The following is a 13,722-nucleotide window of genomic DNA, read 5'->3' as shown; positions in this document are numbered from 1 at the left end:
GTGACAATGGACCTGCATTTGTGGCAGACATTGTACAGGTCTTGACCAAATCTCTCAACATAACCCGGAGACTCCACACCACTTACCGGCCCCAAAGTTCAGGGAAAATAGAGTGAATGAATCGCACCCTCAAGGGAACTTTAGCAAAGTTTTATCAGGAGACTAACCTCGCATGGCTGGATCTGCTACCCCTAGCTCTTCTGAATGCTCGCTGCACGCCTGGAACATCAGGTTTCTCCCCATTCGAATTAATATATGGATGGCCTCCCCCGTGCTTGGGAAGCCTTCCAGGAAACTTGCATCAGGTTGGAGATAAAGGAGCAGCTTCAGGCCCTGGGGGCCACCCTAAATAAATTATAAAAGTACACCTTTGAGAGGGCCCCGATCTCCTTAGGGTCTCAGGTACACTCTTTCCAGACAGGGGACTCAGTTTGGGTCAAAGATTGGAAGAAAGAAGAAGGATCATTCGGATGAGGAGACGCACCAGTGGAGAGTCCAGCCAGACTTCACGAACCCACTCCATCTTCACCTTTGACGAGACCCCACCGACTGATGGACACCTGCTTACAGTGGTCCCTGGCTCTCATCGGCATGATTTCCCTCATCTTGGGAGTCGGATTTTACACTGTTGCCCCTCCTGACTGGACTTTTCCCCAGAGACTTCTACCTAAGGTCATAGATCCCACTTTTACTGGCCCTCTGTTGTCTACTCCTGAGCACTTTCACCATGGTTTTCCTGACCCCAGTCAGTCCTGGTCTTCTGCTACCTGGTGTTTTGTTAAGTTTATGATTAAGTCCGTGTTCGCCCCAAGCCTTGCAGTCAACCCTCAGAGTCAAACAGAATGATGCCTTCTAAACTAGGTGTTTAAAGGGGCATCAGAGCGGGGAATGATAAGGAAAATCTGTGTCCTAAGATGGCCAACCGAGCCAGTGAAAGAGTCCCAGTCCTTGCCCCAGGGCTCTTCCAGGTTCTTCTCCCTGCTCTGCTTCTCGCGTGCACCAATCCGGGTTCTTCTCCCTGCCCTCCTCCACGCATGTGCCAAAAGTGTCAAGTATGTGGAAGTAGAAGTGTATAAATTGCCCCCTTTGTTTGTGCTTCGGGCTCAGACCTTTGGAGACCACTCTCCTCTGAGCCCACCAGCATTAAATCAACCTCCTATCCTCCAAGATCTGAGTGCTGCTTGGTTGGGTGATCCAGTCTAGGTTCTGTAACACTAGGACTTCTAGTACGATGTTGTACAGCAGTGGTGAGAGTGGACATCCCTGCCATGTTCCTCACCTTAAGGGAAAAGCTCTCAGTTTTCCCCCACTGAGGATAATATTGGCTGTAAGCTTTTAATAGATGGCTTTTATTATATTGAGATATGTTCCCTCTATCCCTACCCTGTGAAGTGTTTCAATCAAGAAAGGATACTGTATTTTGTCAAATCATTTTTCTGCATCTATTGAGAGGATCATATGGTTCTTGTCCTTCCTTTTATTTTTGTAGTGTATCACATTGATTTGCAAATGTTGAACCAATTTTGCAGCCCAGGAATAAGTCCCACTTGGTGAATAATCCATTTAATGTACTGGTGGATCCTGTTGGCTAGTATTTTGGTGAGAATTTTCGCATCCATGTTCATCAGGGATATTGGTCTGTAATTCTCCTTTGTGGTGGGGTCTTTGTCTGGTTTTGGGATCAAGGTAATGCTGGCCTCATAGAAAGACTTCGGAAGTTTTCTTTCCATTTTGATTTTTTGAAACAGCTTCAGAAAAATAGGCATTAATTCTTTTAAAATGGTTTGGTAGAAGTCCCCTAGGAAGCCATCCAGCCCTGGGCTCTTGTTTGTTGGGAGATTTTATTACTGCTTCAATTTCCTTGCTGAGTATGGGTCTGTTCAGGCTTTCTATATCTTCCTGGTTCAATTTTGGTAATTTATATGTCTTGAGGAATGCATCCATCTCTTCCAGATTGCCTAATTTGTTGGCATATAGTTGCTCAGATAAAGGGTTAGTATCCAAAATCTATAAAGAACTTATCAAGTCAACACCCAAAGAACAAATAATCTAATCAAGAAATGGGCAGAAGACATGAATAGACATTTCTCCAAAGAAGACATAAAAATGGCCAACAGACACATGAAAGAATGCTCCACATAACTTGACATTGGGGAAATACAAATCAAAACCACAATGTGATACTACCTTACACCAGTCAGGATCACTAAAATTAACAAGTCAGGAAACAACAAATGTTGGCGAAGATAGGAGAAAGCGGAACCCTCCTACACTATTGGTGGGAATGCAAGCTGGTGCAGCCACTCCGGAAAACAGTATGGAGGTTCCTCAAAAAGTTGAAAATAGAGCTACCCTATGACTAGCAATTGCACTACTGGGTATTTACCCCAAAGACACAAATGTAGTGATCCAAAGGAGCTCCTGCACCCCAATGTTTATAGCAGCAATGTCCATAATAACCAAATGACAGAAAAAGCCCAGATATCCATTGACAGATGAATGGATAAAAAAGATGTGTGTGTTCCACACACAGGAATATTACACAGGCATCAAAAAAGAATGAAATCTTGCCATTTGAAATGGTGTGGATGGAACTAGAGGTTATTATGCTAAGCAAAATAAGTCAGAGAAAGACAATTATCATATTATCTCACTGATATATGGAATTTAAGAAACAAAACAGGACCATAGGAGAAAAGAGGAAAAAAATAAAACAAGACAAAACTAGAGAGGGAGACAAACCATAGGAGACTATCATAGGAAACAAACTGAGGATTGCTGGAGGGGAGGGGAGTGGAGGAATGGCATAACTGGGTGATTGGCATTAAGGAGGGCATGTGATGTAATGAGCACTGGGTATTATATATAAGACTGATGAATCATAGGCCTGCACCTCTGAAACCAATAATACATTATATGTTAATTGAGTTTAAATAAAAAGTGTTTAAAATATAAAACTACTTTAGAGTAAAAATAGAACCATGTAAAAAGAAGAAATGGATTGAAGATATAACTAAAACTTGAATAAATGATTTATCACAGCTAAACAATCAAGTGTAAAGAGGATGGGAAGCCATTAAATTTTGAAACTGAAGATTCACACGGCATATCAGACTTAATTATTCCTGAGAGAGGATAACCTAAAACCAGTGTATCTGCAACACCCCTGTCCTAATGATAAAGCAATCAGTATTTTGAGATGGATATATCAGGTCATCTTTTCTTATGCCATTTAATTTTCATATCATTCAATTCTCCTTATTTCAATCTTAAGCTCCTTAGCCGATTTTCTTTGTAAGTCATGAACTTCAGGGAGAAAATGGACGGCAGGTATTGCTGCTCTTGTAACACGTTTTCTCATTGGGAATCAATACATAAACATTCCTTACTTACAAAATACATGGATTTTGGTTAACTATAGCTCAGAGAGATGGATTCACTTTCCCTATGTCAAAAACAATCAGGCTACTGAGCCTTATACCCCAAACCCTGCACTGCTGTGTATTGGCTGGCTTATCCCTGGGGGAGCACATTGTCTTATGAAAAGAGTACTTAGATGCAAGCATGAATTGTCCTGTGTTGCACTTCTGTGATAGCCATAATTATTGCCATTTTACAAATGAGAAATGGAGGTTTAGAGAGATACATTGCTTTTGAAAGTCACATAGCAAGTATAAACAAAAGATCTGAGAGTTTCTCCAACATTATAAGGATTCCTTCCAACAAGCTAGGAGTACCAAAAAATGTTTTAAGTCCTAAATTTCCTAGGGCCATTACATGTACTAGTAATTAATAGTTCACTAAACACTCATAATTAGTTAAATTAAGGGTATTACTCCTTTTCCACAACTCCTCATCAAAAGAAAATATTCTATAAGTGATGCCAATTAAATCATGAAGGACCAAAAGTGTAAAGTATATAGTTCCTGCTACAATTTTATTTTTTTTTTATTGAAGTATAGTTGACACACAGTGTTGTATTTGTTCAGGGGTACAACATCATGATTTGACAATTCTATACATTATACAATGCTTACCACGATAACTATAGGTAACATATGTCATCACACAACATTATTACAATATGATTGACTATATTGCCTATGCCTTATTTTTAATTTCCCTGACTTACATACTTAATAAGTTTATACTTCTTGATCCCCTTGGACAACCAATGTTGTCCTTGCCCCCACTCTCCTCTGGTCAAACACCACTTTGTTCTCTGTATTTGAGTCTGTTTCTGTTTGTTTCTTAGATTCTACATGCAAGTGAAATCATACAGTATTTTTCTTTCTCTGTTTGACTTATTTCACTTAGCATAATACCCTCTAGGTTCATCCATGTTATTGCAAATGGGAAGATCTTTTACTTATGGATGAGTAATATTACACTATATATACATACCACTGCTTCTTTATCCATTCATTTATTGGTGGACACTTCGGTTGCTTCCACATCTTAGCTACTATAAATAATGCTGTCTTAAACATAGGGGTGCATATATCTTCTTGAGTTAATGTTTTCAATTTCTTTGGTTAAAATTCAGTAGTGGTATTACTAGATCATATGGTATTCCTATTTTAAATTTTTTGAGTAATGCCCATACTCATTTCCAGACTAGCTGTACCAATTTACATTCCCAGCAACAGTGCATGAGGGTTTCCTTTACAGTACATTCTTGCCGACATTTGTTATTTCTGATCTTTTTGATACTAGCCATTCTGACTAGTGAGAAGTGGTATCTCATTGTAGTTTTAATTGAATTTCTATGATGATAGTGATGCTAAACATCTTTTCATATGTCTGTTGGCCATTGTATTTTTTAGGAAAGATATTTACTCAGCTCCTTAGGTCTTCTACCCATTTTTACATTGGATTGTTTTGTTGATGTTGAGTTATATAAGTTCTTTATATATTTTGGATATCAACCCCTTTTTGGATATAACATTTGCAAATATCTTCTCCCATTCAGTAGACTGCCTTTTCTTTTGCTGCTTAAATCTTGTGTGTGTGTGTGTGTGTGTAGTCCCAATAGTTTATTTTGCCCCCCCACCTTACCTGAGGAGATATATCCATAAATATATTCCCCAAAGACTCATGTCCATGTTTTCTTTAAGAAATTTAATAGTTTTGGGTCTCCAATTTTAGTCTTTTTATTAAATTTTATTTTATTTTATTATGTTACATTAGTCATCATACAGTACACCATTAGTTTTTGATGTAGTGATCCACAATTCATTGTTTGCGTATAACACCCAGTGCTCCATGCAATACAAGCCCTCTTTAATACTCATTACCAGGCTAACCAATTCCCCCACCCCCTTTCCTCTAAAACACTCAGTTTCCCAGAGTCCATAGTCTCTCATGGTTCAGCTCCCCCTCCGAATCCCCCCCCTTCATTTTTCCCCTCCTTCTCCTAATGTCCTCCATGTTATTCCTTATGTTCCACAAATAAGTGAAACCATATAATAATTGACTTTCTCTACTTGCTTCACTTAGCATAATCTCCTCCAATCCCATCCATGCTGATGTAAAAGTTGGGTATTCATCTTTCTGATGGTTGAGTAATATTCCATTGTATATGTGGACTACATCTTCTTTATCCATTCATCTGTTGAAGGGCATCTTGGCTCTTTCCACAGTTTTGCTATTGCAGACATTGTTGCTATGAACATTGGGGTGCATATGGCCCTTCTTTTCACTACATCTCTGTCTTTGGGGTGAATACCCAGTAGTACAATTGCTGGGCCATAGGGTAGCTCTATTTTTAATTTTTTGAGGCACCTCCACACTGTTTTCCAAAGTGGCTGTACCACCTTGCATTCCCACCAACAGTGTAAGAAGGTTCCCCTTTCTCCACAACCTCTCCAACATTTGTTGTTTCTTGCCTTGTCAATTTTTGCCATTCTAACTAGTGTAAGGTGGTATCTCAGTGTGGTTTTGATTGGAATTTCCCTGATAGCTAATGATGATGAACATCTTTTCATGTGTCTGTTAGCCACTTGTATGTCTTCTTTGGAGAAGTCTGATCTCTTCTGTCCATTTTTTGACTTAATTATTTGCTTTTTGGGTGTTGAGTTTAAGAAGTTCTTTATAGATCTTGGATACCAGCCCTTTGTCTGTAGTGTCACTTGCAAATGTCTCTTATTCTGTGGGTTGCCTCTTTGTTTTGTTGACTGTTTCCTTTGCTGTGCAAAAGCTTTTAATCTTGATGAAGCCCCAAAAGTTCATTTTTGCTTTTGTTTCACTTGCCTTTGGAGATGTATCTTGAAAGAAGTTGCTGTGGCTGATGTCAAAGAAGTTACTGCCTATGTTCTCCTCTAGGATTTTGATGGATTTCTGTCTCACATTGAGGTCTTTCATCCATTTTGAGTTTATTTTGGTGTATGGTGTTAGAGAATGGCCGAGTTTCATTTTTCTGTATATAGCTGTTAGAGAATGGTCGAGTTTCATTCTTCTGTATATAGTTGTCCAATTTTCCTAGCACCATTTATTGAAGAGACTGTCTTTTTTCCATTACATATTTTTTCCTGCTTTGTCAAAGATTATTTGACCATGTAGCTGAGGGTCCATATCTGGGCTCTCTGTTCCATTGGTCCATATGTCTGTTTTTGTGCCAGTACCATGCTGTCTTGGTGATCACTGTTTTGTAATATAGCTTGAAATCGGGCAACATGATGCCACGAGCTTTGTTTTTCAACATTTCCTTGGTGATTCGGGGTCTTTTCTGATTCCATACAAATTTTAGGATTGTTTATCCAGCACTTTGAAAAATGTCATTGGAATTTTGATCGGGATGGCATTGAAGGTATAGATTGCTCTGGGTTAGCATAGATATTTTAACAATGTTTATCCTTCCAAACCATGAGCATGGAACATTTTTCCATCTTTTTGTGTCTTCCTGAATGTCTTTCATAATTGTTCTGTAGTTCCTAGAGTATAGATCCTTTACCTCTTTGGTTAGGTTTATTCCAAGGTATCTTATGGTTTTGGGTGCTATTGTAAATGGAATCGTTTCTCTAATTTCTCTTTCTACAGTTGCATTGTTAGTGTATAAGAAAGCAACTGATTTCTGTGCATTGCTATTGTATCCTGCCACATTACTGAATTGCTGTATGAGTTCTAGTAATTTGGGGGTGGAGTCTTTTGGATTTTCCACATAAAGTACCAGGTCATCTGCAAAGACAGAGTTTGACTTCTTTGCCAATTTGAATGCCTTTTATTTCTTTTCATTGTCTGATTGTTGTTGCTAGGACTTCTAGTACTATGTTGAACAATAGTGGTGAGAGTGGGCATCCTTGATGTGTTCCTGATCTTAAGGGAAAGGCTCTCATCTTTCTCCATTGAGGATGATATTTGCTGTGAGTTTTTAATAAATGGATTTTATGAACTTAAAGAATGTTCCCTCTATCCCTATACTCTAAAGAGTTTTAATCAGGAAAGGATGCTGTATTTTGTCAAATGCTTTTTCTGCATCAATTGAGAGGACCATATGGTTCTTCTCTCTCCTCTTACTAATGTGTTCTATCACATTGATTGATATGCAAATGTTGAACCACCTTTGCATCCCAGGGATAAATCCAACTTGGTCACGGTGGATGATCCTTTTAATGTATTGTTGGATCCTATTAGCTAGGATTTTGTTAAGAATTTTGGAATCCATATTCATCACGGGTATCGGTCTGAAATTCTTTTTGATGGGGTCTTTGCTTGTTTTGGGGATTAAGGTAATCATTTTTAGTCTTTAATTCATTTTGACTTCTTCTTTTCCATTTTGAGTTTGTTTTGGGGTATATTGAGAAGGTGGTCCAGTTTTTCCCAACACCATTTGTTGAAGACACTGTCTTCTCCCTGTTGTATATTTTTGCTTCCTTTGTTGTAGATTAATTGAGCAAATAAGTATGGGTTTATTTTTGGGCTCTCTATCCTGTTCTATTGATCTATATGTTTATTTTTGTGCAAGTACCATACCGTTTTGATTAGTATAGCTTTGTAATATATATTACAATCTGGTATTATGATACTTGAGATTTGTTGTTATTAAGGTTGTTTTGGCTATTTGGGGTCTTTTGTGGTTACATACAAATTTTAGAATTAGTCTGGATTCAAGAAAATACATTTGGTATTTTGATAGGGTTTGCACTGAATCTGTAAATTGCTCTAGGTGGTATGGACATTTTAACTATTAAATTTTTCCAGTCTATGAGCATGGTATATTTTCCCAATCATTTGTGTCCTCAATTTCTTTCATCAGTGTCTTTTAGTTTTTAGAGTAGAGGTCTTTTACTTCCTTGGTTAAATTTATTCCTAGGTATTTTATTCTTATTTGTATAATTATAAATGGAATTGTTTCTATAATTTCTCTTTTGCTACTTTGTTGTTAGTGTATAGTAATGCAACAGATTTCTCTGTATTAATTTTGTACCTTGCAATTTTACTGAATTTGTTTACTCTAATAGTTTTTTTTTTTAATGTAGTGTTTAGAGTCTCCTATATTGTCATGTCATCTGCAAATTGGCAGTTTTACTACTTTACCAATTTAGATGCATTTTTTTCTTTTATTTTTTTACATGTGATATTTTTTATTATGTTATGTTAATCACCATACATTACATAATTAGTTTTTGATGTAGTGTTCCATGATTCATTGTTTGCATATAACACCCAGTGATCCATGCAGAATGTGCCCTCTCTAATGCCCATCACCAGTCTAACCCATCCCCCACCCCCTCCCCTCTAGATCCCTCAGTTTGTTTTTCAGAGTCCATAGTCTCTCATGGTTCGTCTCCCCCTCCAATTTCCCCCCCTTCATTCTTCCCCTCCTGCTATCATCATCATCATCTTCTTCTTCTTTCTTCTTTCTTCTTTCTTCTTTCTTCTTTCTTCTTTCTTCCTTCTTCTTCTTCCTCCTTCCTCCTTCCTCCTCCTTCCTCCTTCCTCCTTCCTCCTTCTTCTTCCTTCTTCTTTCTTCTTTCTTCTTTCTTCTTTCTTCTTTCTTTCTTCTTTCTTCTTCTTCTTTCTTCTTCTTTCTTCTTCTACATATAATGTATTATTTGTTTCAGAGGTACAGGTCTGTGATTCAACAGTCTTACACAATTCACAGCTCTCACTATAGAACATACTCTCCCCAATGTCTATCACCCAGCCACCCCACCCCTCCCATCCCCCACCACTCCAGCAACCCTCAGTTTGTTTCCTGAGATTCTTTTTATTTTCTAAGTTTTGTGGCTAGGACTTCAGTACTACTTCAAATAATAGTGATGAGCAGACATATTTGTTCATAATCTTATAGGAAAAGCTATCCATTTTTCCCCATTGAGTGAGATGTTAGGTGTGGAACTTTCATATATGACTCTTATTATGTTGAAGTATATTCCCCCTAATCCTACTTTTTGATAATTTTTATCATGAACAGATGTTGAATTTTGCCAAATGCTTTTTCTGCATTTATTGAAATTCTTTTTTCTTTCTCATGTTAACATGATATGTCATGTTGATTGATTTGCTTATATTGAAACATCTTTGCATCCCTATAATAAATCCCACTTGATCTTGCTGAATGAGTCCTTTAATGTATTGTTAAAATCAGTTTGCTGATTTCTTTTTAAGGATTTTTGAACCTTTGTTCATTAAGGATATTGGTCTGCAGTTTTCTTTACATGCTGTATCTTTTCTGGTTTGGTATTAGGATAATGCTGGACTTGAAGAATAAATCTGAAAGCTTCCCTTCCTCTTCTGATTTTTGGGATAGTTTTAGGAGGGTAGGTATTAAATCTTTTTAAAAGAAATAATTGATAAAATTCACCTGTGAATCTATCTGGTCCTGGACTTTGTTGAGAGTTTTTTGGTTACTGATTCAATTTTGTTGCCAGTAATCTGTTCAGATTTTCTATTTCTTATTCTATTTTAGAACATTATATATTTCTAGGAATTTTACATTTCTTCTAGCTTGTCAAATTTATTGTCCTATAATTTTTTGTATTTTATGATCCTTTTTATTTCTGTGATATGGGTTGTTACCTCTTTCATTTCTAATTTTATTTGGTTCTCTCTTTTTTTCTTATGAGTCTGGTTAAGGGTTTATCAATTTTGTTTGTCTTTTCAATTTTTTTAGTCTCTATTTCATTTATTTCCACTGTGATCCTTTCTACCAGATTTGGGCTTTCCTTGTTGTTCTTTTTCTAGTCTCTAGGTGTAAAGGTAGATTGAGATTTTTTTCTTGTTTCTTGAGTTAGGCCTCCAATGCTTTAAATTTCTGTCATAGAAGTTCTTTAACTACCTTTCTCTTTGGGTTGACAGATAATTACAGTTATTATAACCTCATGTTGGATTGACCAATATCTTTATGTAATGCCCGCCTTGTATCTTGTTACAATATTTGTTTTCAAGTCTATCTTGTCTGATGTATTACTACACTGCTTTTTTTTTTTACTTCCATTTAATGCAATATCTTTTTCCATCCCTTCATTTTCAGTGTATAGGTGTTTCTAGATCTGAAGTGAGTCTCTTGTAGGCAGCATATAGACGGGTACTGTTTTTATATCCATTCAGCATTGCCTGGTCTTTTGACTGGGGCATTTACACCATAAACATTTAGTTATTGATTCATATGTTCTTATAACCATATTGTTAATATTTTCTGGTTGTTTTTGTAGGTCTCCTCTGTTCCTTTTTTTTTAAGTGTTATGCTTGGCTTTCTTTTGCTTTATTTTTCCAAGTTTTTATTTAAACTACCAAAACTGAAACAGGAAGAAATATAAAACTTGAATAAATTGATAACCAGCAAAGAAATTGAATCAGTAATCAAAAGTCTTCCAACAAACAAAAGTCCAGGGCCAGATGGCTTTACAGGGGGAATTCTATCAAATATTAAAGAGGAGTTTATACCTCTTCTTCTCAAACTGTCCTAAAAAATAGAAATGGAAGAAAAACCTCGAGATTCATTCTGTGAGACCAGAATTACCCTGATTAAAAAACAAAACAAAACAAAGACTGCACTAAGAAAGAGAACTACAGGCCAATAACTCTGAGAAACATGGATGCAAAAATTCTCAATAAAATACTAGCAAATCGAATCCAACAGTACATTAAAAGAATCATTCACCACATCAAGTGGGATTTATTCCCGGGTTGCAGAGAGGTTCAATATTTGCAAATCAGTCAATGTGCTACACCACATTAATAAAAGAATGGATAAGACCCATATGATCCTTTCAATAGATCCTTTAGTATGACAGCTATTTAGCATGACAGCTAAAGTGGTTATACACCTGGGCTCCTTGGAGCTTTCTGGGGTAACCTTACAGGAGGGATGGAGCTGAAGTGGGCATGAGCTAGAGGGATCCTGGGCTGTTCCATGGAGTGGTTGTTCTGAGGGGATGGCTGGATATTAAGGGGGTACTGGCTGGGAGGTCTGAGGGTGCCCTCACAGGGGAAAGCCCTGGGAGAAAACTAGAGATAAAGCAAGTGTGGCTGGAAGATCCTGGTGTGCCCTGGCAAATCATCCAGGGGTGAAGCTGTGCAGGCCTATAGCATTCTAGGATGCTTTATGTCTGTCACCTTGGCCAGATGGCTGTAGCTATAGGGGATGCTGTCCAGGTGTGTCCCAGTGTATGCTCCATTAGAGCTGCCTTGGTTGGATGACTGGGGCTTGCTGGGGCAGAATCCTGGCTAGGGCACCTGGACCTTGCTCCATCTGCAAGGTAAAGGGAGAATGCAAACAGTGGCTCTGGCCAGCCCCTCCAACTCTGAAGAATGTTCTGTGGCTCCTCCACCATTTGGTGGAGTTCCAAGGCTGGTTCCTTTATATTCTAGTTGACCTATTAAATGCTGTTTCCTTTTTTTTTTTTTTCCCTATGCCCAGGGCATCTGGCACTGGCACGGTTTAAGGGCCCAGGTTTGCTGAAGAGGGAGCCTAGGGCACTTAGTCACTGCTCTTATGTGTGCTGTCAAAGTGGATAGGAAGATAAACTGCGGTGCTTGCCAGCCCCTCTGACCACAGAAAGAGTTCCAGCAGGCCCCCCACTGTTTGACAGAGGGCTAGTTATTTTATATTCTGGTTGCCTTTTCAAGTCACCGCATTTTGTTTTTCTAAGACTCGAGGTAGATAAATCTGCTCACAGTCACACAGTACTATCCCTACCCATTGTAGTTCAAAATATTGGTGGGGATTCACAGTCATTAATGTGTTTCCATCTCTCCTACTGCCTTTGTGATACCTCTATCTTCATTGTGTAGAAGTTGTTTAGTCAACCCTCAGTTCTTTTTCAGGAGTAATTGTTCTTGGAGATTTGGTATGTCCAAGGAGGAGGTATGTTCGGGATCTTCCTATGTCACTAGCTTGGGCACTCTTTCTCTATTTTTTTCCTTTATTTCTAAGTTTATTTATTTGAATCCTCTTTTTTTTTTTTTGGTGAGACTGACAAAAAGTTTATCAATTTTATTTTTCCAAATAACAAGCTCTTGGTTTCATTTTTTTTTTATTCTATTAGTCTCTATTTCATTTATTTCCACTCTGATCTTACTATTTCCTTCCTTCTACTAACTTTATGCTTTGTTTCTCCTTTTTCTAGCTCTTATAGGTATAAGGTTAGATTATTAGAGATTTCTCATCTTAAGGGGGTACTGGCTGGGAGGTCTGAGGGTGCCCTCACAGGGGAAAGCCCTGGGAGTAAACTAGCGATAAAGCAAGTGTGGCTGGAAGATCCTGGTGTGCCCTGGCATGTCTTCCATGTATTTGTGTTTTGCCCAAAATTATTCGTAAAATTAATTTCTATTTTCATACCATTGTGGTCAGAAAAGTTGCTTGATATGACTATAGTCTTCTTAAACTTGAGAATTATTTGGAGTACTAAAATGTGATGTATCCTGGGGAATATCCATGTACACTTGAAAAGAATGTGTAGTCTGTTTCTGGATGAAGTATTCTGTGCGTACCTATTAAGTATATCTGTTCTAATGTGTTGTTCAAAGCCACTGTTTCCTTATCGATATTTTGGATGATCTATCATTGATATAAGTGAGGTGTAAGTTTCTCCACTATTATTGTTTTACTGACCATTTCTCCATTTGTGTCTGTTAATATTTGCTTTATGTATTTAGGTGCTCATATGTTGGGTGCATAAATATTTAAAATTTTATATCCTTTTGTTGGATTGATCTCTTTATCATTATGTAATGACCTCTATGTCTCTTGTTACAGTCTTTATTTTCAAGTCTATTTTTGTCTAATAAATGTATTACTTCCCTAGGTTTCTTTTTTAAACTTCCATTTTCATGGAATGTCTATTTTATCACTTCACCTTAAGTCTGTATATGTCTTTAGGTCTGAAGTGAGTCTCTCACTTCTCTAGACAGCATATAGATGTTTACTTTTTTTTTCTTTTTATCCATGCTGTCATCCTATGTCTTTTGATTAAATCATTTGGTCCATTTACATTTAAAGTAATTATTAACAAGTATGTATTGCCATTTTGTATATTGTTTTCTGTGTTTTGTTTTCTTGTAGTTACTTTCTTTTGCTCTCTTCTCTTGTGGTTTGATGGCTTTCTTCAGTGTTATGCTTGGATAACTTTCTTTTTATTTTTGTGTATCAACCACGAATAAAAAATCAAAAACCTGTCGTAACCACTGGGTTCATGTATAACACCCTATGTGTATAGCAGTCTATATTTAGTTGGTCACTTAAGTTTGAACACATTCTAAAAGCACCAAAAATTACTC

This window comes from Callorhinus ursinus, unplaced genomic scaffold (assembly GCF_003265705.2).
Source record: "Callorhinus ursinus isolate GAN/ISIS: 27379988/994484 unplaced genomic scaffold, GSC_fseal_2.0 scaffold2, whole genome shotgun sequence".
Classification (NCBI taxonomy): Eukaryota; Metazoa; Chordata; class Mammalia; order Carnivora; family Otariidae; genus Callorhinus; species Callorhinus ursinus.
Note: the sequence above shows the minus strand (reverse complement) of the source record.